The sequence below is a fragment of the Meleagris gallopavo genome, chromosome 4 (assembly GCF_905368555.1).
Source record: "Meleagris gallopavo chromosome 4, MGAL_WU_HG_1.1, whole genome shotgun sequence".
Taxonomy (NCBI): Eukaryota; Metazoa; Chordata; class Aves; order Galliformes; family Phasianidae; genus Meleagris; species Meleagris gallopavo.
Genome location: NC_139407.1, coordinates 13,647,148 through 13,670,654, shown reverse-complemented (window position 1 = coordinate 13,670,654; position 23,507 = coordinate 13,647,148). Strand labels below are relative to the sequence as shown.

At 36.6% G+C, this 23,507-nt stretch overlaps 1 protein-coding gene and 1 long non-coding RNA gene across 4 annotated transcripts in view; one reads left to right on the top strand and one right to left on the bottom strand.

The window, feature by feature from the left end:
* FBXW7 (F-box and WD repeat domain containing 7) overlaps nucleotides 1-23,507 on the top strand; it is a 162,052-nt gene that overhangs the window by 76,502 nt on the left and 62,043 nt on the right. The gene's annotated exons all lie outside the window — the stretch shown is intronic.
* On the bottom strand, nucleotides 7,723-19,079 carry LOC146544412 (uncharacterized). Its single transcript, XR_014882846.1, has 2 exons — nucleotides 18,697-19,079; nucleotides 7,723-9,238 (listed from the first exon to the last, which is right to left on the bottom strand). It is a non-coding gene; the product is annotated as an uncharacterized LOC146544412 (long non-coding RNA).

The following is a 23,507-nucleotide window of genomic DNA, read 5'->3' as shown; positions in this document are numbered from 1 at the left end:
GTATTGCTGCGCTGCATTTCTTTTCTTGGCTGATAGCTTGGTTACAAGCATCAAGCAAAAGAGTCAGTTAAATTCTGGTTTTAGTTTCAATGTTCATTTAAAAAAATAAGTTTTTATTAAATTCTTGTGAGCGTTTAAAATAATGAGTGTTAGAAGAAGCCAGGAAAAGCCAGTGCCTGCTAATTAAAAGTACAGGCACGGATTTAAAAAAAAAAAAAGAAAAAGAAATATATATATATATACACACGCACACACACACACACATACATACACACACACATATATATACATATATATATATATACACATATATATTTATATATATATATTTTTATATATATATAAAGAATCAAAACAAATAAAAGGTCAAGGTGGCATCCATAGCAGCTAAGTGCAACATCTTCCACTGAGTACCTGTTCTTTCCTATAATCTAGACATTCTTTACTTCACATATCTTGAGGTTTATAAATAGCCTCCCACCCCTTTGCAGTATGCTGTTAACCAGCTGAAAAGGATTATATAGCTTAATATGTAGCTATCAGATGGATGCCAGTATAACAATTGGTTGTTGCATTTGTTAGACTTCTCTGTATTTTACAATTCTAGTGAGAAAAACACATTCTTGTATCAAAATATAGACCCTGATATCTGTAGTGTTTCACGCATGCACAGTGTAGCACTTTGCACTGTTGTCTTCTATTTTGACGTATTTTTATTTTGTTTAGCTACAATGGCTCAATCTCTCAGCTCTCTGACAGCCGTATAGAAAGCTGCCAGTCTCTATGCAGGAGGGATATTTTATACTGCTAAATAAACAGTATCTGAAGTGCTTACTACAGAAACAAAAAAAATTTGTATTGTAATAAGCAGCAGAAAGATTTTAACAGCCTTCTCATGTTTGGGGGAACGTTCATTCTCCTGTTTGATGTGTAGAAAGGGGGAACATTTTAAGTTCCAAATGAATTCTTACCAGTGCTTTCTACCAACTGTTAAGAAATGGATACTGATAATTTTTGATTGTTTAGATACTAGATTTGTGTATATGTGTGTAGTATACACGAGTAGGTAATTTCTCAGTCTCACACTTTACGTGGAAAGGTGATATAATTATGAAATCTTAAAAAGCACTGAATTATGATGTGTGAAGTTAATTTTTCAGTTTCCTAGCTTTTCTTTTGTGAAAGCAGTCTCCTTACTAATAAAAATACCTGCTTCCCCTTCCCCCAACTTGTACTCAGCTGGGAATTTGACTTGCATTTTAATCCACTGTTAAATATTGCATGACTTCTCTACCTGTTGCTGTAGTTTTAATTCTTGTCTCAGCTCTATTTAAAGGTGCAACAAAAGCATAAATAAATGGTCAGCAAATCAATTCCTGCATAGCAGCTGCAGCAGTTCTTCTTAACAGCTGGTACAACTCTGACTAGACTTAAATGTACTTAACTAACAAATCATATTATAGCCAATGAGGATTGGGCTGACATTTCTGGAATGTTTGTAAAATTCAAGATGGTGAAGCTGGATCTCTGCTGCATACCTGAAATATTTTCTGAACTGTTTAGTGAAGAGTGGAAGACACGTTGCTTTAAAGATGGTTTAAAATAAAAAGAAAAAGGTAAAAAGAAAAAGGTGACAGTGACAACAAGATTCTGTAGTACACTAAATAATGTTAGGAGGGTTGTGGAATAAAGCCAAATGACAGAGGTTTCTGATTGCAGGTATAATGTGCATTTACAGAATGTCTAAATGTGGTAGGAATTAGTTAGAAATGTATGTGGTTAAGTATGTCTTTAATGGTAAAGTAGTATCATTAGTATTGACATATTGACATGCTGATCTGCAATTTACTAGAAAGGCTGTAGTTATACCTTCCTCATAAATATTTAAGGACCTTACGGAAAGGTACCTTGGACAAGTGGTCTCCTCATCTTCTGGTCAAATACTCCTCTGCGCTAATAACTAGTGACTGAGGCCAGCCCTGTAGCTTTATGCTTCTTTCCCTTTCTTTTGATATTCAATTCTGTGTTCATCGATATGCCTATGAAGGTTGTATTTGTTGATATCTCCTCAGGACTGTTAAACCATGCTAAGGGATCTAAGAACAGGGAGAGGTGACCTAATAGCTCAGTGTTGGCTGAAGATGGAGGTCTTGACTATACTCCATATCCAGAAGTATTCTTCTGTTTGTTTTGTGTTTGTATTACGATGTGTGTGGCTGCTCTGTGAGCTGCTCACATTTTCCAAGGTAAGGGAATATTTAATTAGTGTGAATACAAACTGAGGGGTTTGAGGCATCCTATTTCTTGGAGTCACTTCAGAGAAGTTAAAGAAAGTTAAGAAAGAATTTGGAATCAAATGGCCAGAGCAAGGAAGGGAGGAGAAAACTCCTTTTTTGAGAAAATAATGGTTAGATTAACACTGCACCTAAACATTAGTGACTTGTTCACTGTGCAGAAAACTAATTTACAGATAGTATCATTTCTTCCTTCACTGATCTTTTTACGATGTTAAACAATCTACAGCTGAAATGGGGATTTATGTACAGCTGTAATGGGTATCATAAATCACTGTAAATTTAAGAGATTTGGAGACTTAAATTCATTAAATGCTTTTTTTTTTCCTGTAATAGTTTCTAAAATAGTTTTAATATTAGTTGAACTAATTCCCATATTCCTCCTTATACAGATTTCTCCTTATTTTGGGATGTTTCAGCTTTGTATGCTAAATGCCAGTGCACAAAGTCATGGTTCAGCCTGATGAAGTGGAGGTGATAACGGCTTTGTCTTATGCTTTGATTACGTGTAAAAAGCAAAGGAGGGAGATAGATATTGTGGTGTTTAACAAAAAGGAAACTATTGGACAGTGCTGGGCTAGAGTCAGCTGAGAATAGGAGTTAAAAAAAAACAAACAAACAAAAAAAAAAACCACACAAGAACACCCATGAAATGTAGGAAAATACCAAACCAGAAACTTAGGGGTTGCAGTAGAGCAATTATATAGAGCTGGAGATTTGTGTGATGTTCTGCTGGAATGTAGAACAATTTAATAGTTCCTGTGTTTTATTTCTTCAGCTTTAAAAGTTTGAAAATGTCAGTTTGCTTGCGTTCTGTTTTTTTCCTCATCAGTTGCTGCCTGCAAGGCTCAGAGATATTCTTGAGTTTCCTGAGCTTGATGCATTGTGTTTGTGCATCAGATAAACCATGGTCATGATTTTCTTGGCAGCAAATGCAGAATTTAAGTAGTACCTTACTCACTTGAATTCCAAGTTTTTGTTCATAGCTAGTACTTTTATGTCACTTTCATAAGGGTTTGCACTCGCACATGGGCGATCTTTTCTCAGCCAATCTGTGGCAAATCATTAATTTACTGTTCACAGCAGATCTGAGTCTGTTTTGGAGGGCAGAGGGCATGTACTTCCTGATAGAGAAAGATGAATCTGCATTTGAACTGGGCAGAAGTTAACATACAAAATGAAATACTGCAGGGGGTTGGTGAGAAACTAAGGAGCTTGGTGGTCTCTACTGCTCCAGCCTCAAGCAGGGAAGCTGCTCATCTTACTCCAGTTAACCTGCTTGTCTCATTTCAGCTCCAAAGATGATCAGCTGTGAGATCAAACAGGTCAGGAGATGTGATATATGTATATATTTTTTAATCTGGCAATCCTTCAGACTCACTATTACGATCCAAAGTTAGTGAACCTTAGCTAACGGTTAGATGTTCTGATCTACTCTTTGGGTTTCCCAGCAGGCAAGTATACTACTGGTAGATGCCATGCATGAGTAGTCCAATATACAGTAAGTCAAATTTAAATACAAATTTATTTCTGTATAAGTGCTCACACTTAGTTACCAGGATCTGTAGACAGATCTGAGATTTGAGTCATAACAATTGTCTGGTAATGAATTTGCATTTGCTGATATACTTGGTGTTCTGCTTCTATCTTGGTGCATACTGCTAGTTTTTTAGATAACGCTGTCTTCTGGGGATTGAAGCCAGTGGCTTTACCTTCGTCCTCATCTGTAGTTCAGAATCTACCATCAGGCTTGAAAGGTGCATCTCCCTCTTGTCTTTCATGGTAAAAATTCTTAACTAGATTTTTTTATTAGATACCAACCTCATTCACTACAGTAATGATTGATGGGTGAGTCTAAATATGATTCTGAAGCCAGAATTAAAATCAAGAAGTGTTATCTGAATCAGTCCAGATTAAGCAAATCTGGATTATTTGCTGCATTTATTGGGCTTTGACAAGAAAGCAAAGCTTTTTGCAGTAGGATATTTGTGACTATTTGTAGAGATAGCTGTAGTCTGTCGTACTTTAATGATCTTATGACTCTCTTGACTGATTTTCACCAAATCTAATAAAGAGAGAGAAAAATTAAGATGATAAAAGTCTCCAGGGAAACTAGAATGTAGCTAGAAAAGGAAGAGACATTCATCAATACATCTGCTGAGGATAAGTCTGCAGGGTAACCCTCAGCTGGTTATGTATGGATGAATCTTTGTGGAACTGAGTTTTGCTCTTAATAAATGAACAGATTCAGGTGACACTTGCTCCATGTTTTATACCACTGGAGGCATTTTTGTGACAAAACTCATAGTGAGCCATAAGCTTGAGACAACTTTCTTACAGTTATCAGTTAGGCTGCTCAGAAAGCCTCTCTTCCATGTAGGTGCACTAATACTTTCGTGTTAGTATGCCTTGGAGAAGTCTTAATGCAGTTCAAACACTGTTTAAACCGCTGTGACAATTTCTGTCATGAATCTCAGCTTATATAGTTCCACTGCACATGTTACAACAGGTCTATGCTTTTTTTTTTTTTTTCATGAACTATAGAGAGCCATCACTAATTTTGTTGTCTTTCTGTACTATAAATAGGTCTAAGTGATCCCTCCACCAATTCCCTGTATTCCCCCCTCAGGGATCTGGGTCATTATTTTCCTACACACCCAGATTTTTGTACTGGGTAAATTGGGATGTAGTAGACTCTTGAGCAACATTTGGTTTTGGATGTAGTGCTACTAATATAGTTGCAGTTAGTTTGGTAGTTAGTGCCTTGTTTCTATGCAGCTTATTTATTTGCCTGTACAAAGCAGGCTCATATGTAATATATCATTTGGGAGCTATTCATGTACTGCTATTAAAGACCTTCACATAAATAAGCTTGAGACCACAGTCACTGTTTAAGAATAGTTACCAGTGTAGCACAGATTGTTTTGCTTTGCTCACAAAGTGGTTCTTTCTGTGCATGGGTGAGCATCAGGGAAACAATAAGACTTATGTATGATGTCAATCCTGGTGCATTCTCTATGCTACAACTGTGCATAGCTTTCTGAAAATATTATTTAAGAAGTACATTATCAAACATATTCAGAGGGTAAATCGTGATGTTCTGTCTCGATACTTGTTACTAACTTTTGAAACATTGCAGTGCTCTGCTTTATCCATTTGAGGGCAGCTGCTCACCAACATTAAGAACTGTTGAAAAAAGTGTGTGGTGTTCTGCTCTCTGCATTTCAGCCTTTATGTACTTAGAAGTAGTTCATTTAGGCCTATATTGTTACATCACCATATTAAAGCGTCCTAAGTGTTTGTTTCATCTTCTAGTAATATTTATGTTAAAATATTGAGCTCTAAAAGAACATTCTGTAAAGGCTGTAAGTAAGCTGACTTTCTTTGTTGTGATAAATTATCAGAGCTGTGCCTTTAACCTTTCTGCAGTTAAGTATAATGAACAAGTAAATTTTATAACATATGATTTCTGGTAAAAGGTTCCTGAAAAGCTCTTTCAAAGGCTTATGTTTAATTGCTTCGTAAGATACAGAATGTGTGAGTGCTTCGTTTTACAGTGATGTCTCTTCACTGGACTCACAAAAACAAAAAGAGTTTTATGTATTCATAAGCTTACAATTAATAGTTTGTGACAATCTTAAACTAATATTTCCAAAACCAATAATCAGGCACATTTCTGCATCTAAATAAAACGAACTAATTTCTAGCAGCATTTTCTAATTAAAATGACAGGCAGGCAATTTAAAAGAACATCATTGGAAATAGGCCTCGATTTACTTCGAAACAAGATGTTGGAGAAATGTGTTACAAAGCAGTGAAGCTCGAATTTCCATAGTTAAAATTTTGTCAAATTTACATGTTCTTACTCTACATTGTACAAAAAATGCACGCTTCTAAAGATAAAAACAATAGAATTGTTCTTTAAATTACTTTGTTAAAGCTTAAGTTTGAAGTATATGTGTAATAACTACAAAAAGCAAAGCTATCTAGTGTATGCAATATATTCCTGACACATCTAAGATAGGCAACACTCTCTCACTCTCCAGTTTTGTCTTCCTGTTACACTCTCTTGCTGCTTAAATTAGACTGTTGTATTTTCAGGCTAAGGGCTTTCACCGATGAAGTGTTTGTAGCCATCCAGCATAGCGTGGAGCCTTTGAATGTTACTGCAAGACAGTACCTACAGTCAGTAATGTGTTATGCTTGTAAGACTTAGAAGAAGTGATGATATGTGGAGACAAGAATGGACCAGGAAATTCTGGTCCAGTAGTGTAAGCATTTGGCAGGGGAGACAATGACAAAAACGAGAGAGAAACAATTGGAGACAAAAACTGAAGCTTTGCCATAGTGATACGGAAAAGTGTGAAATGTAGTGTAATAACTTCTTGTGACAAAGCCTTATTCCACTTTGGCATTATCCACTTAAGTAGGCAGTGTTGAACTGGAACGGGATACTTTTTTTTAATAAACAAGAAATGTCTCTGTGGATTTACTCTAGAATAGCCACTTAGAAACATTTGGACATTTCTGAGAGAAAACTGATATACTGCTGACACTTATCTCAAAAAAAGGGCTGATAATCTGAGTTGTATCTGAAGAGCTATGAGGATTATCTGCTACTGAAGACGTGTGCTGCAAGTGGTGCTGGGAGAACGCGTTGTTTTATTCTTGTCTGCTCCCAACTATGTGCAGAGCTGCCGGCAGACCAAGTCCTGTTCTTGTTCTCCATGTTGGTTTGGAGCTGATGGGAAAGGAGGGGAGTGAGTCTGTAAACTAGGAAGCTTCCAATATCAAGCAAGAATGGTTGGTAGTAAAATAGAACAGTCTGCAACACCACTGGATCTTACTTTCAGCAACAGTTCAATAAGGCAGTCTCTTAAAACTGAGCTTTTCAGCAGTTACTGGTAACATACATGCATGTATATTTCTGCATGCAGTATCTTGAGGCTTGCTTGTTCAAGTTCAACAGAGATCCTAAGACACCTTTCTAAAGTCTTCTAGCCAAGTGAAAGCATAATATTTGTTGTACAACATCAAGTCCTTCAGAATGATGCTATAAAGTATGATCTGATTATATTGCTGTTAAGCATAGCCTAATGATAAACAGCTTTTTGTCATTTATAGGGTGGAAAATAAATAAGAAAACATAGGGGTCCTTCAGAAGAGAATATACATCTAAATCTTGCTATAAAATGGCATAGGAAAGGAACAGTAGAAAAGAAAAACGTGTGTGAAAATACTGTGCAATCTGCCATTCTATCACAGCATTTCCATATGCAGTGTCTGTAAAGCAAAAAAGTTATTTGTCTGAGAGACATTTTCTCAAGTAAATGCTTTCTGTAATGTGTATATATAATGAAAGAAACACTTTTGGACTTCTGTAGGTGTTTTTTTTTGTTAGAAAAAAAAAGCTTTCAACAAGCAAATGTGTAGTCAGAGAAGGCCCTTTATATGCAAGTGAAACATGATGACAGGTTGGCTTTTTGAGGGGGAAACAAAGGGCTAAGTGGGGATGCTAATAACAGGCATATTTTAATGCTGTCTTTTGTTAAGTTACAGTGTTGTGCTTCAAGCAGTAAAGCATTACTACACTCCCCCCTTTTGCTCCTCCGTAATTATACAGTTAATTATCTTTGCCAGGTTGTGCATAAAGGGACATGTAAGATTTCTTAATGGTCATTTATTCACTGTGTTTTGGGCTGTACTGACTCAGTTCATACGATGGCTTTTTACATCTTTTATCAAGTAATTTCTTAAGACATTTTCACAGGCTTTTGTTTCTATCTACTTTGTTTTGCTCAAAAAGGTTTTCAAAATTTGAATACATTTTTAAGAACCTTGTTGAAGTATAGAGGTTAAAGAGATTGTGGGAACATAGCAGCATTGTAGAAAAACTAGTTTGATTAAAAAAAAAAAAAAAGAAAAAAAAACAAAAAATACTACTAACTGCAGATAGTTCAGGTAATAAGACATAACTGTTCTAGCTTGCTTTGGTGGAGTAACAACTTAGTGCAGTAAATGGCACTAAGCTGAGCTCGTTCTAAGAGCAGTCTCTGTCTCCTATAGGGGTCTGCTTTGTCAGAGGAAGGGGGCCACGGATTTTTTCTTCCCACAGAGAAAAGATCCTTCTCTTCTCATTCATAGCACTGTGATGATGGGCCTCAGCTGCCCTGCATCCCAACCAGCCACTGAAGGGAAGAACACCTCAATGCCACCTTGTCCCTAAAACCAAGGCCCCTGAGAAGGAGGAGTGCGATACAGGCAGGGATTACCTGTACATCAGTAGGTGAGGAGCAGGAAGAAAATAGTCTTCCTTATGATTAAAAAGAGCAATTTTCAAGCCAGTATGTTTATTTTGGGTGAGTCCTATTTCTTGCTGTGTTTTCTGCTTCCTTTTTAATCATTGAGACTTAGCAAAGCGTTGTGATTGTGGAGACACCAAGTGAGAAACAGGAAAGCCTGGGTGACTTTCTTAGTCATTGTCCATCAGAGTTCTTATTGAAAGCCTCCAGATGAAGTCCACCTGGAGAGTGGTGGAGTTGATCTTGCAGTGATGCTGCTACAAGGTTGGAGTCTCCTTGGATTCTTACTCTTGAAAGGACAGCGCCAACTCATAAAATAAATCAGTTCAAAGTAATTCTTCCTTGAAAGTGCACGTGTAAATTTCTGTGGCAATTAAAACTCCTGGCAGTTAGGATTTTCTCCTTCAATTCTAATTAGCAGATGCCTTTTCAGAGGACTGTTCCCCTGACATGGCAGGGAAGTCCCCCAGCTGTGTGACTGGCAGGAGCAGTCTGCCTGCCCCTTTGCAGCATAATTCCTGTCTATACTAGGATAGCTTGCACTTCACTGAGCCGCAGACGGGTCAGGACACTTGGCAGGAGAAGGTTGAGAGACAAAGGCAGCAGGCTGTGCGGCGCTGAATCTCCACTTTGAAGCATATACTGTTAAAAGAAATCATGCAACTTTAGAAGTACAGCGTTTTTTTTATTTTAAGCAATGTTTGTGTGTTACTAATAGACTTCACAAAGTAAGAGCAGTAAAATGTCCAAACCTGGGAAAACTGCCATAAACCATGGCTTGGTTCCTGTTGATCTTAAAAGTGCCAAAGAACCCCTACCACACCAAACTGTGATGAAGATATTTAGCATCAGCATCATTGCCCAGGGCTTGCCTTTCTGCCGTAGACGGGTAAGTGCAGAATTCTTTAAAACCTGACTTTTGATCACTTTGCTTGTGGTTCAGAGCTTTGTCATGGTGTATTCGTTCCACGAAAGTACTGATCGGCACATTTCCTTGTCTTAGTGTATCGTAGAAGAGCCCTTTTGTCACTTCAGTAATTCTTCTGGTTCATTTTAGTTAAAATGCAGATAGATTGTCTTAGAAATTTAAAGGGACATACAGAGATTATCATATAGATGTATATCACCTAGGTGAAAAAATTCATATAAAATAGGTGTATTCATAAATGTGTGGTTTGCTTTTATTTGCTTCCTTAGGTACTGCAGCTTGATTAGAACTAAAATCCATCTAATGTCGTTCTGAATTGTACTGACACAGTTGGATACTAAAATAGAGAATTCAGAGACCTTAAACTTATTTAATATATAAACATTTTTAGTAATAATCCTTAAATTACAGTTTTAATACTCTTGTAACTCAGTAGCAGAGATAACATTTTTGCTGTTACAGAAAATAAAAATAGCATGTTACTATGTGGAGGTTGCGATATAGTTTATATATAGACAATCCTAGCCTGACAAACTATCACGGGTCTTATGCTGCAAGTTCAGAAGCTGTATGAATAAAGTAGCTCTTAAGACTATTTTTCCCCCCTCATATAATGTGTTCTTTAACTTTTAGTCTCTATTAGAAGATTTTCTATAAGTGTTTTCCAATCAACTTAGATCATGATTTTGACATGATTGTTTCTACGATTCTGTGATTATGTTGCATAGTTGACGTACTAAGTTCATACTCTTCTCAAGTCATTAATTTCTGGTCTTCATTACTCTTTGAAACTAATTTGAATAGGATTACAAATAAATTCTCATAATGAATTTACACCGCGCTACTAAATTTTCTATTTCTACTGAATAAGTATTAATACCATTTACTAATGTCAAGTTCCAAAATCTGACGTAGCTTTTGCAAATGTTCTGACTTCCCTTAATATCAGAATGCTCCTTTTAGTGAACTCATGTAGTGAAACAGTAGATGAAACGTGAATTTGACCAGAATGCCTTTGAAAATTTGAGTTCTTCTTAGAATGTTGCTTTGAATGTCTATTTCTTATATGTAAAAGGTATATGGTATATATTGAAGGCTTCGGCATGATATCAACCTGCAGCTGTGCAGATACTAGAACATGTCCATACACTATTATAAGGGTATATTGTGCATTTTGGAAAAGAAGCCTTTTTGGGAAATGCAGTACTATAATGAATAGGGAGGTTGGAAGTGATGAAGTTAACCCTTTCTTAATGGAATTTTTCAAATTTTCGACATGCTTTGAATACTGTTTGCTTGAAAGTAAGCATCTGGAATGTGTTTGGTTAGTTTTTGCTCCATTGTCCTTGTCAAAGCTTAGTATGGAATATGGGATAAAAGGTTTTTAAGTTCAGTGGATGTACTGTGTGACTCTGATTAAAGGAAGCAATGACAATATTAAAATGTTATGATGTCAGCATGATAATGCTAGTGTTTTGTGTGTATTTTTTGTAGTGAAAATATCATTTAAAAAGCAGTTCTCTGGAGAAATTCCATTGTTCCAAAATGCCGGCAGTCTCTCTGTCCTGACCTAAATCACGTTTGAGCGCTCAGTTTAACGACTTGAGGTTTTAGGATTACGAGGGATCTCAGAAACTAGATGTTCAGCATCTATTGTTCTTTTATCATTAGGACTAAGCTGGAAATGATTAAATGCTGTAGTACTTTTTTTTACCTGCTATTTAAGTTTTGCTAGTCTTCTGAAATGACTGGTTCTTGGGCGGCGGCTGTGGAAAAGCTGCGAGGCTCCGCCTTTGCTCTCATGCCTTGCAACCTACTCAAAGCCTGCATTTAACTCACAGTCATTACCATATTGGGTTCCTTCCATGCTAACGTGAATTGGTTGTGTAAAAGGTCTGCTTTTTCATTTCTACATATCAAAGAATAATGCAAATTTTGAGCGTCAGCGGAAGAGAAGATCAGTACTTCTGTTAGTTCACTTATTGTTGTATTAAACATAACAAGAACTAAAAGATATTTTCCTGCAAAATAGGAGTTCTGACAGTTCTGATACAGTCTTTGCTGGTGTACAATTTTTTAAAAAAATTCTGTTTATTCAAGAAGTGGCTCAATAAATTGTTTAACATTGAATGTTCAGCCCTAAACCTGACCAACTTTAGAGCATGAGCTGCAGTTCGCTTTCAAGTTACTGAGCAGGCAATATGTAATACCACTACTGACTTTAGTCAGGCAAGTGTGTGATCAGGCCACTCAGACTCTGTCAGGACTTAAAAGTAGTCAACCTTCTCCTGCTTTGAACTCATTTCTTCCCTTCCTTTGCCGTACATTAAACCGAGCAAAACATCTTTAAAACGTGTACTGTGATCCTCGGAAGTAAAACTCCTTCCGTTATGGAAGCTGACAGTTCATAGCTTCTGCATCCTCTGCTTCTATCAAGATGTGCACTATAAATGGTCACAGGACTCAACAGTTTGCCTGTGTGCATTTTGTCGGTTTGCTCGTATAGTTAAAACATTCATCTGCAATACCGCTCATCTGAATCCAATTAAAAATAGTATTACTTAGCATTCTTTTGTAGCACTTGAAAATAACTTGGTGCAGAACTTCAGTGCTTCTATGGTAAATTTGTGCATTCCTCCTAAATTGCTGCTGAAAGCAGCGATGCTAGATTGTCAAACAAACACAGCTCTGGTCCTCTTTAGCTGCTTTTACGTCTTTTGCAGGCACGAAAGCAGATTTGCTGTGTGCTGTGAAGGGGCAATGAAGTCTTTCAACCAGTATACCCTTCAGCTATCATATATCATTTAGCTTTAACTGCAGCTGATCACTGAACATACTTATGTGGCAGTCATGCATGTCACGTATGTTCAGAAACCAAGTGCTGTATTTTGTCTGTCATGATAAATGCTTTCATTTAATTAAAACTTAATTTGTAAATTAACTGTATTTTCCCCCCAGACTTGTCTGAAACCACTAACAATGGAAGTATGTTTCTTTTCAAACAGTTCCAATTAATATTTCTTTTAGAGTCTGTACTTTAAAAACAGATCTCTCCCCTCTTTAGTTTCCATGTGTTTTTTTTCCTGAAAATTCCAGTACTTACTGCTTTTATAAGTTGCTATATAACATTTCCACTACATTGAATAAATATTTTTAAGAAATTGTAGTAAGCTGAAAAGTTTGTGAGAATGCTGTGCACTTGCAGCATTTCTCTATTTCAAGCAGCTTAAAGAAGTGCTGAGTTGTTACAGAAAGGTTTCACTTTGCACACTGCCTTATGCTAACCTGGAAAAGTTAAGGTAATAAATGTATCCATTTGAAATGCCTCTACTCTCGGAAGCATCCCAGATTCATTTGTATTCTCACGAGAGAAGTTTGTCTACATGTTTTCTCTTCAAAATATATCTGACTAAATTCATGCAGTTTATCGACTCAGTTCATCAGAGAAATGCTTCCTTCCGTAGGACGTACTTGCATATGAGGTGAACATAGGATAAAGCATTTTCATGTTGATTTATATTCCAACTTGTAGGTTGTCTTATATGTAAAACATCTGTTGGTTTTACACGACACGTGGCATAGTCTACTTATGGCTTCAGTAGAGCACTTGGAATGAATCTCCAGTTTCTTTTCCTTCCTCTGTTTGACTAATATGCTAGTAATTGTTTCAAACATTAATGTGCCTTATGCTTAAACACCTTCACTCACGTGAACTTGATGCTTTATCCCTTCCTTTCTATATTAAAACAACCAAAACCCTTGAAGCCTTCCAGGAAAATCTAATTCTGGTTTGTGGTGGTTTTTTTTTTTTGTTTGTTTTGTTTGTTTTGTTTTGTTTCTGCAACCAATCGTATTTCTTGCTGGAGTGAAGCATGTTATTTCACATTAATAAGGAATTGCCTAATGGACAAAAAACATAGAGCCATCTCTGTGGCATGTCCTTGGTGGTGTATCCTTCCACCTTAACTAGGGAAGGTACTTCACTGCATTTCAGCTGACTTGAGATCAGGTCTTGAATAATATGAAAAAGAAACTATTTTTTCCCTTGAATCTCAAGTGAGAAAAGTATTCTTGTCTGTAAATTTTTTTTTTATCATTTGATCAAATGAGCAAACCTAAGTCTTGCATAACACTGACTGGAGGGAAACTTATTTTAATGCGTAAATAATCTTGAATAATGAACTGCTTCTTCGTATTTTTTTTTTTAAGTATATTAAGCACCTCCAATCAGCACTTCATGATCTTCAAGGTCTTTTTCAACCTGAGCAATTCTGTGATTCTATAGCATTCATCTCCTTTCAAAAGTGGAGTAAAAAGTACTTCCTCAGTGGGACAATAGCCGTGAAGAGAAGCTATCTGTTGCTTATTTGCTCAGAATGGAGGGTGGCAGTCTGAAGTCTCACTTTCTTTCCCCTTTTTTTCCCTTCTTTCTGCAATTCTCTATTTCACTGGGATTGTGTACCAGTTGACTCAGTTTTGTACTTTGGAGGGAATAAAAGGGAAATCACAGAGGTGGAAAAACATTAGTCGTATCCTGAGTTACCTGGTTAATTAAAGTTAGCTCTAGTTAACTCAGGATGGTTCCGCATTACTTAGGTTAAGTGCCCCTTGTTCTTGCAGCCTATGCTTACAGGTTTGCTAAGCCATATCAAAGTCCACCCACTCACCTTATTTATATATTTATTTTTAAACCTTTAAACCACAGACGCAGTCTGCTGGTAGTGTTATTGGCTCTGTAGAGCTGCATGCATGCAGAAGCATACTCTGCCTCTGTGTGGGGTTTAACAGAAGCTCTTCACTTAAGATAGCCAGTTGTAGGAGGGAGCATTTAGCTTGCTGTTCAAACAGCTGTTCTTTGTGTCTCATGGAGAAAAGAAATCTTCTAGCTAAATTGTTCAGATCAAGTGCAGCCTGCTGTACTGCCTAAAAAAATACCTGAACAAGCTTGGAGAATTTTTTTTTTGTTTTATGTCCACTGTAACATATTGTAGGCACTCCCAGAGGCTGGGTTTTCGGAATATTCAGCGATCCTTTCAGTGTACTTGTCTCTAAGAAATGCTTGTATTTTTAAATTGTACTACCTATTTGTATCCAAGATAAAAAGCAGCAGTAAGAGTCTCAAATGTTTAACATTAGGTAAAATGTTTTTCTTCATGTTTTTGATGTATTTAAAACTTTCTCATGCAGTGAACAGTGTCTTCTTACTATGGGCTGATATGCAGGTGCTTATGCAAAAAGTATGTTTGGAAGATGCGGAAGGCAGTCACTTGAATTCAGAAGCTGAGGGATTGGAGGTTGACTGGGTATTTCTGTTCCTTTGTGCTGAATTGTTTATATGTCTTCAGGAAGCTTTACTGCTATTGGAGCTGACCTATTTAAGCATGCTATATTGACTTTGTGAAAGCTGTTCACCTCCACGAAGCCAGTCTGTTTTACTCTCACAAGTTGTGGAAACCGCAGAAGTCAGCAGAAGAAAAGAGGGAATGGGAGACAGCTGTGCCTCTCCTTATTGATCATTCCTGAGCAAAACTTACAAAATCTGTAATAAAATACTTCACTTATTGCTTTGAGACCTAATGAACTAGGATTTTTTTTTTGTTTTGCCTTCTCTTACATTACAAAGTAGGTATTTCTTGTCCTTTTGCAGTAAATGAAGCCATTTTAATATCCTGAACTTATCTATTTTGGGTATGGGAGGGGGATGTTTGTAGAGGGGAAAAATGCTCTATGGTATCATGACTGGCTCATAATACAGAAGCATGAAGAACCTGTTTTAACTGATGTTTTTCTTCTGGTACTTCTCAGATGTTGTTTGAAAGTCAAACTAAACTAGAATGACACCCAGTCACAGCCAGGGCTGTAGCATTAACGTCTCCCTCATCGTACCCGTTGATTTTTTTTTTTCTCTTTGTGATAAGCTGTTGCTGTCAGGGAGCGATAGTTTTGCTGGTTTAGGTAGTTCTGCTGATCATCTGCCCTGTTCCTAGCTTCATTGCTTAGCTTGTATTTTCCTTCCAGACTCGGTGTTAGGTTTTTTAATCTCTATCCTTCCTATTCTTCTCTCAGTTTTAGACTTAATGCTGCTTTTCCCAAGCTGCTTCTTGTTGATATCCATCCTCTGATGAAAACAGATTCCTTTTTCCCCTTGAATTCTCTCTCCTGTTGCACTCTCCTCAGCTCCTGCTATGTTTACTTGTCTTTACTTCATATGAAAGTTGAGTGCTTAGTTTCAGAGAAGATTAACGCTGAAGAAGAGCAACAGAGCATCTTTCCAAATTGTGTTCATGTATTCTATAAAGTTTCTCAGTTACTTGAAAAGGACAAGGAAAAGCGCTACAGCTGATGTGACTTTTCCTTTTCTGTATTTTTAGTCAAGGAAGGTTGTACTTTTTGTTATTCTTCCTTAAAATATTTTCTGCATAACTTAATTTGTTTGCAGGGCTTCTTGGTAAGAGGATTGAGATGGTGGTAGAACATAGATGTGATCATTGCTCAGACTGATCACCCTTCAAAAAGAGTTCAGTTACCTCTCAGATGAATGTGATTTTGGTAGTCCAATATACATTCCATGAGATAGGATAATAAATTTTCTTAAAACTTCAGATGATAATTGTGAACTATGTACCACATTTTTAGTATGTTGCAAATATACAGGTTTGTGAAAGAGAAGTGCTGGCTACGGATGTAGTACGAAATTTAACAGATGATGCAGAAAATCTGTTTTTAATAACATTGCTAATACTATAACACTGTTTTTCATAGGTAAAAAACCAATAGGTCCAAAGTTACAAGAAATCTATGATCTCTAAACTAATTGAGAAAGGGATGAGAGAAGAACGTGTTTAAATTCATAAATTATGCTGAAAGTCTAAATATATTCTTCTGCATATTATTTTCCTTTAGAAATTATCTGAGGTTAGGAACGCTTCCTTAACGCAACTGATACTGATTTTGTACTTGATATAAAAAGAATCCATAAGTCTTAGTAAATGCTAATATATTAAACTTCTTTGTGGTGTAAGGAAATAGTTTTACAGGGTATGTTGTGGCTATGGCAAAGAGGGCAAATATTTTGTATTGTAATCTGTAATCCATGCTACTTTCTCTCTATTTTAGATCCTTCATTGAGCTTGTGTAAGATGCATTGCTTTTCATATGCAAGATAGAATTCTATTTGAATTCTAAGCTGCAAAACGGGAAGTAACTTTTATATTTTGTAGGAATCTCATAATTAAATGCATGCAAATTTGAGACCAGAAATTTCAATGCATTTTTCTATCTGTGGAATTTCTAAAACTGCATTTGACTCCAGTTTCTGTAGTCATCGTGTATTTCAGCTTATAATGCGGTTAGTGAGTCATGAAGGTAACTGTTGGCAGCGTGCTACTCTTAGGAGTAAACACTACAGTCTGTAGGTGATGCTATACTACTACTCTTCTGAAAATGCTCTCCCAGCAGAATTTTACTTTCTAAAGATTGATAAAAGCAGCAGAGCAGATGCTGTGAAGGTATTTTTGGTATGTTTCTAGCTCCATTCTTTCTACTTAGGTGGGCTTACAGCTATACTTAAACAGTAAGATTTTGTTGCTCTAAATGAATCCGCGTGACACGGTGTTCTGTAAGTACAAATGGCAGTCTCTTCCAAAGCATGTTGCTATTAATAACCCCTAACACAAGATTACTTCTCATGATAACCGCAGCAGCTGGCAAGAATGTTCGCGATTTTAACATATTTGCAGCACTACTACATTCCGTCTTGCATTTCTCCTGCGGTTGGTTGTCAGTGAAATTTCAGACCTAATTCCTACCATGAATCTTTTCATGGCCTTAGAGTCTCTTGCCTTTTCTGCCTTACCACCTCCAAATCTCTAGATGCCAAGCTATCAATCTAGTCTACTTCTGTCTAGTACCTATTCAGTCTACATAGCTTTTCTAAAGCATCTCTTTTCTATTCTGTCTCCTTACGCCCACAGCGTTCCTCTCCTCTGCCTCTCCACTTACACTGCATGCAGTTCTGGTAAAAACCCTTCCTGCCCACGCACCTCCTTTAATGAAACAAGGAATTATCTGTAGCTGGCTAGTCTAGTATTTCTTAATGAAACCCAGATAAATCATCAGGTTGAAAAAAATTTAAAAATACAGTGGCTGTAGCAGTGGTTAATTAATTTTAAAACATGAGCATTTAAGTTTAAATACAGTAATTTAAGTATTACAATTCTACATGTAAATCAATTTCCCCTGCTTACACTTGGTTTGCTATTTCCATGCAGATCTTAATCTCTCACAGTTGGTAACAATTCTTTTTGCTTGAATAGCATCCAGAAAGGATGCTTTTGCATCTTTTTTGTTTGTTTGCTTTTAAGGAATGTATTTTAAACAAAACAACGTTCTGTTTGTTTCATGTATTAGACATGTAAGTTTGCTGCTTATTTGTAGTTTTCTCTCACGTTAGTAAGAAAGATTTAACCACACACAACTGAAAAATAATATAAATTAAAGAAAGTGGGTACCTCATCTCTTAAGCCTATGGCAGGGTCTGTTGTATCAGTGTTACTGCTGGCTGAGATTTACCTAATGGTATAAAAAATTGCTTCTGGTAGAAATTGTTAGTTTTCTCATCGTGTTTGAAATGCCAATATTTTTTGTGGTCACTCTGTTCTATTAAAAAAAACATAGACGTTAATTGCAATTAATGTGGAGGCAGAAACTAATTTCCAGATTTATTAAGGATATAAGTCTGTAACAGTACTACTGTTCACACTACAGAGTGAATTATAATAATACCCGCAGCTTACTTTTTGGTTGATGCCTAGCTCATATGTAACGTGAATTAAAACTACAGAAGTAGATAAGTTTTATGGTTGGATTGTTGATGTTTTTAAGAAAGTACCTCCACCACCCCTATGCATTAGAGAAAGTATGTTGTAACTGTGTTGGTGTGGTTCCATTTAAATGTCAGGAAAAATACCGTACATTTCTTCTAGCTTCTTCTCTCCTCCTGTTTTCTTATTGCATGTAGAGCTGGTCATTGTGGGAGGAAAACTTCAGTGAGTTACAGCCATTACCTCTCACAAGGAGATGGTTTGAACATCCCAATGCCAGTGACTGTGGATTCCCATTACATCTGTTGGCATAACCAAAGTCAGCTTTCCAAATGATCTGAATAACTTACCGCCATACTGAGTGAAATTTGGAGCATCCGATTGATGTAGATCGCTTTCTGGACCTGGCACCTCCTCATCTAGTTACATCTGCTCAACATGTCTTCCTTGGTTTGTTCTGCACATTCCCGTGGAGGACTGCATCCAGATGTCTTCTCATTTTAGTGCCCAATATAAAATGAATGCAGCTGTCTTGCAGACACAGCACTAAGCCCTGCGCCAGTCTTGAGATTTCTGGGAAAGCATCCAAACTTCTGAGAGGGTCAAGAGGAAATAGTTTCCTGTTCTGAAGTGCTGGCCCATTTTAATTTGGGCACACAAGAGAATGTCTTAGATGTCCAGAAATAGTGTGTATTTATCAGCTTATAGCCCATGTTTAGCAGACCCCGACTTGTGTCATTCTAGGTAGAGTTTGCTTCAGAAGTGACTCTCCTTTCTGCTTGAAGAAGGTAAATGCTGGACGGCATTTAAGGCATCTAAGGCATCTTTAGGGAAATAATGAATTAGTGAAAACATAACAGTAGAGCGAGATAGGTGTAGAAATCTGCTTACTGCATCCACCCCCCCACTAGCACACGCACTGTGATTTCTCTTGCTCTCCCTGATACAGAAGGCTATGTGTGGTAAAAATGCAAACTGGGCACTGAAGTGCAAGAGTATTAAAAAACAGAACTTGCACCTCTCCTTTAATTTGGAGAGCCTTTATGACTTTGGGGTCCTAATTTATAGAAACAGCTAGCATTGGTGGCTTCTGGCAGTAGATGTGTAGAACGTGTTTGTAATTGCTCAGAATTTTCAGCATATTCTTTGACTTTAGCAGACAATTTATGTCCCCTGAGGTTATTCAAAACAGTTACCCAGTCATAAAAGGCACCGCAAGCCTAATAAAACAAATCTTTCAAGAGACATCTGTGTTTATTTGCTCTTAGTGTTGCCTGTCTTTTGTGTATATATGTTGATACAGAAATTAGGACATGCTATTTAATAATTGTCCATAAAGCTTCATATTTTATTGATGATTTTAAGATTTATAACTCACATTTGCACTGCTTAAGCATGAACAGTGTTACTGAGTTAAAGAAACTCTTTATTTTGAACTGTCTTCTCAATGAAGAGGTAAGTATGATCTTCATTATGTAAGCACCAAGATTTATGGGTCTCTCTTTACACAGTTCAACAATTGTCTGTGTACACACAATGCGCAGTATTTTTGTGTATTTATATATTTAGAAGAAAGTAAATGTAATCCTTTTCAGAAAGGTAGTTATGTTGACCCAGGTCGAACTTCAGTAAGGTGAAATGTAGGACAACGGTTAAGAAATAAGTTAGTATACTAAGCAGTAGTTGAAAATCTTATTTTCTGTTTCTCTAATTTTAATTTCAGCTCCAAACTGTGAGGCCAGGACACTTTTTTGTGCATTTTCATGCAAGAAATGCCTTGCTGCGAGGCAGCATATAACACCAACTTTGTTCTTGATCTGCTTTTCTTTATTTCTATAAAGCAGCACAAATACGAAGGTTTAATTTCTCTTTACTAGTTAAAACTTCTTTTCAGAGTTGTCTTTTCAGAGTTGTTAGAAGTACTTTGTGGACTTATGGAGAATGAGTGTTTGGTGAAATATTCAAACTCAGCTATTGAAAACCTCAAGTGCTGCCTTTTTTTTTTTTTTTTGTCTTACTAGGTGACAACTTTGGGGGAGGAAAAGGAAGAGGAGGTGAGGGGGAATTAAACGCAAATACTGAGACTTGAAAGAGACTGTGTTGCTTTTTAGATGTTTCCAAGTTCATTTCCTAAAACAAATGCTGATATTAAGGGAGAGAGAATTAGTTTTGCAAAGTAACCAGCAAAATGAAAGCAAATTGTTAAATTGAATTTCTTTCTAAATGTAGCCCCTCTACATTGTGTGTACCTCAGGGGTATGTGTGTTATTTCATTCCAATCTTCAAATTATCTCAGCATTATAACAATAAGCTTTTTACTTTTTCTCTCAAGGAACAAAAAAACCAACCCAGAATGCATTCCGTAGAGAGGACATGAAAATGTAGGTTTTCTTTGAAGAGCAAGTGTGTCAGATATTGGATGTGGCATCCCAAAGCATGTAATGACATGGATCACAAAGCTGTTGCCCTCTTAGAAGCCCAATATATGCAACCATCTTTGTATTTCTAAAATAATGTTAGTTGCTGCTTATATATGCTAAAAACATTTCTGAACTTCGTGATTCCTTTAACAGTGCTTGTGAATGTCATGGTCTATTTTAAAAATATAATAGTTTTCATTTGATAGCATGCAACGTTAATGCTAGTAGGTAATTTCTTCCTTTCTTTCATTTGGATTTGGGGAATCACAGCACCTTGTTATCTAATAGTATAATAATCCTCAGCTTACATTACACGTGGCTTGTTGGTTTGTTTGCTTTCTCAGAGCTGTTCTTTCAGTGTGGGTTGAAGATGTCCTCGTAACTCTTTGCAAATAAGCAGCAGCAGTGCTACTTTATATGACTCTGCCCTGAGTTATTTCTCTTGATTACAGACATAACAAAAACTGATCAAACTCAAGGTTGGATTTTCACTGTGCTACGTCCACCTTCATGACTTGTTTTCATAAATAGAAAAATGAGTAATTGTTCTAATATTATCGTAGCAAAACCTTGATTTTTCTCCCTTTTCTTTTTACTTTCCCATTAATTACTTGATACTCTAGCTTTAAGTAAATCAGAACTTTTCAGTATAAAAGAAATAATAGATTTCGCAGTTGAAAAATCTGCTACATTTAAAGTGCAAAATATGTTTTTCTTAATTTATGAGCATTTGAGCTCTGATTTACAGCCCTATTTATTTTCATAAAAATACAAAAAAACCTGAGTGTGTTTCTCACCTAAGAGCAAAATTAGAAGCGGATGGGAGGAGCTTTTGGTAGGTTTTGAGAGAGAGAGTGCAACTACAGATAGAACTTGAGCTGCACTTTGTGTAGTGGCTAGCTGCAATTTGTAGCTTTACAGTCGTTGCTTGAATGAAAATGGCACTGTCTGCTTCTCTGGTGGACGCTTCAAACTTAGAGTTTGAAGATTTAGTAATAGCAGAGTTTTGTGTGGACCTGGGAAAGGTAGGCACTGTCACACCAGTCCCAGGCTTGTGCTGTATGTACAACATTACAAATGAATTGAGATACAGAAAGCGAGACTGATGGAAGATAGGGGAAAAAAAAAAAAAAGATCAGCTGTAGTACCAAGCAGCTATATATTGCTGAAAAAATGGTTATTTCTATGTATGCATGTCAACAAAATAGAAATAGTTTTTGTGGACATAGAAGTATTGAAGTATTTTTATAGTATTCCCTGGTTGGCAGTCACAATTGAGAAGAACTTGGCAACTTGTTGCAAAGCGATGTTGTGGGGTATACAGTGAAGTCTTACCTCAAGAATACATTCTTGTTGAAGGAATATATCATGACTTGTTTGAGAATTAGTTTATTTCATAAAAAAAGACCTAACACTAAGTGTTGGATAGCCTAATGGTGTAAGTTCTGAATATGCACTCATTCCTGTTTTAATCACATTTTTTGTCTTGCAAAGTCAAATCTAGGTTGGCTGCAGTTACAGAGATCTTACCTCTAGGTGCCACCAGTATGATACAAATACAACCCGATGATCTTAGTTCAAAGGCTTTCAGTTTACCTGACACTGAAGATCTGAGTAGCATCATCTTATCTAGAATTGAAACACTTGAAGAGGACATGGTCATACTCTTAGTTCGAGTTTCCAGGGTCTGGGCTCAGTGATCGTTGTGGGTCTCTTCCAATTCAGGGTGTTCTGTGATTGTATGTAAGCTCAAATTACAATTTTTAAGAGAAAGTTCCCTTATATTATGGCAATAATACTTTGGAGTAAAATGCTATGTGTAGGCAAAAGAGAAAATAAAATATATGATGGCCTAGATCTTGTTACTGAAATAACCATTTTTCATAATTTATTGGAAATCAATTGTCTTTTAAATCCTCTTGCTTCTACTTGCATGTAGTCAGTGGAGAAAACTTGAATTTAGTTTCCTTATTGTTAGAAGATAACCCTTGGGTGCTTTCTTTGTGGCATGGAAAATGTTTTTTTTTTTTTTTTTTTGCTATTCCTGCCATGCCATTGTTTATGATCTTGTGTGATTTGAAACTGTTTCTTGCAACAGCTTATTAATGAGGGGATGCCCTATCCTGACCTTGATGAAGAAGCTGTGTTAGAAGTTGTTGTAAACTGGATTCTGAAGTATGTGTAAACACACAATGCTATGGTAATAATAATTCAGTAAAACGTGAGCTTAGAGCCCCACACGAGTAAGAGATCGCCCTTATGTGTCCTTTTTACCATTAATCTGAAGAATGGAAATTGTGCTAGTAGTTTGAAGTCTCTTAGTGCATGAATTTCCAAAATATGTCACTAGGAGAAGTGTTTTGCTCTCTTCTTTTTAATTGGTGGTAATCCAAACTTAACTTTCTTCTTATTCCAACTTGAAAAAGTTGTGCTTATGAGCAAGTGACTTGAATGGTGTAACAGACATAGTGTTAGTCTGTGATGGAAATTAAATTATCACCAGACTCTGCTAAGCTAGGCGGATTGTTGGCCTGACCCATGGAGACATTTGTCGTGTTCTCGCAAATCATAGCGTATCTAAAATCCCATGGATTTAATGGAGGGCGCACAGAAGGAAGAACTCTGGTGTACCATTTATTTAAACAGCTACCATATGACTATAGTGGACAGAGCAGATTTAAGGTATTCCATATGCAGAACAGATTTACCAAGGTTTTCTATTTAAGGCTATGCTAACCTTG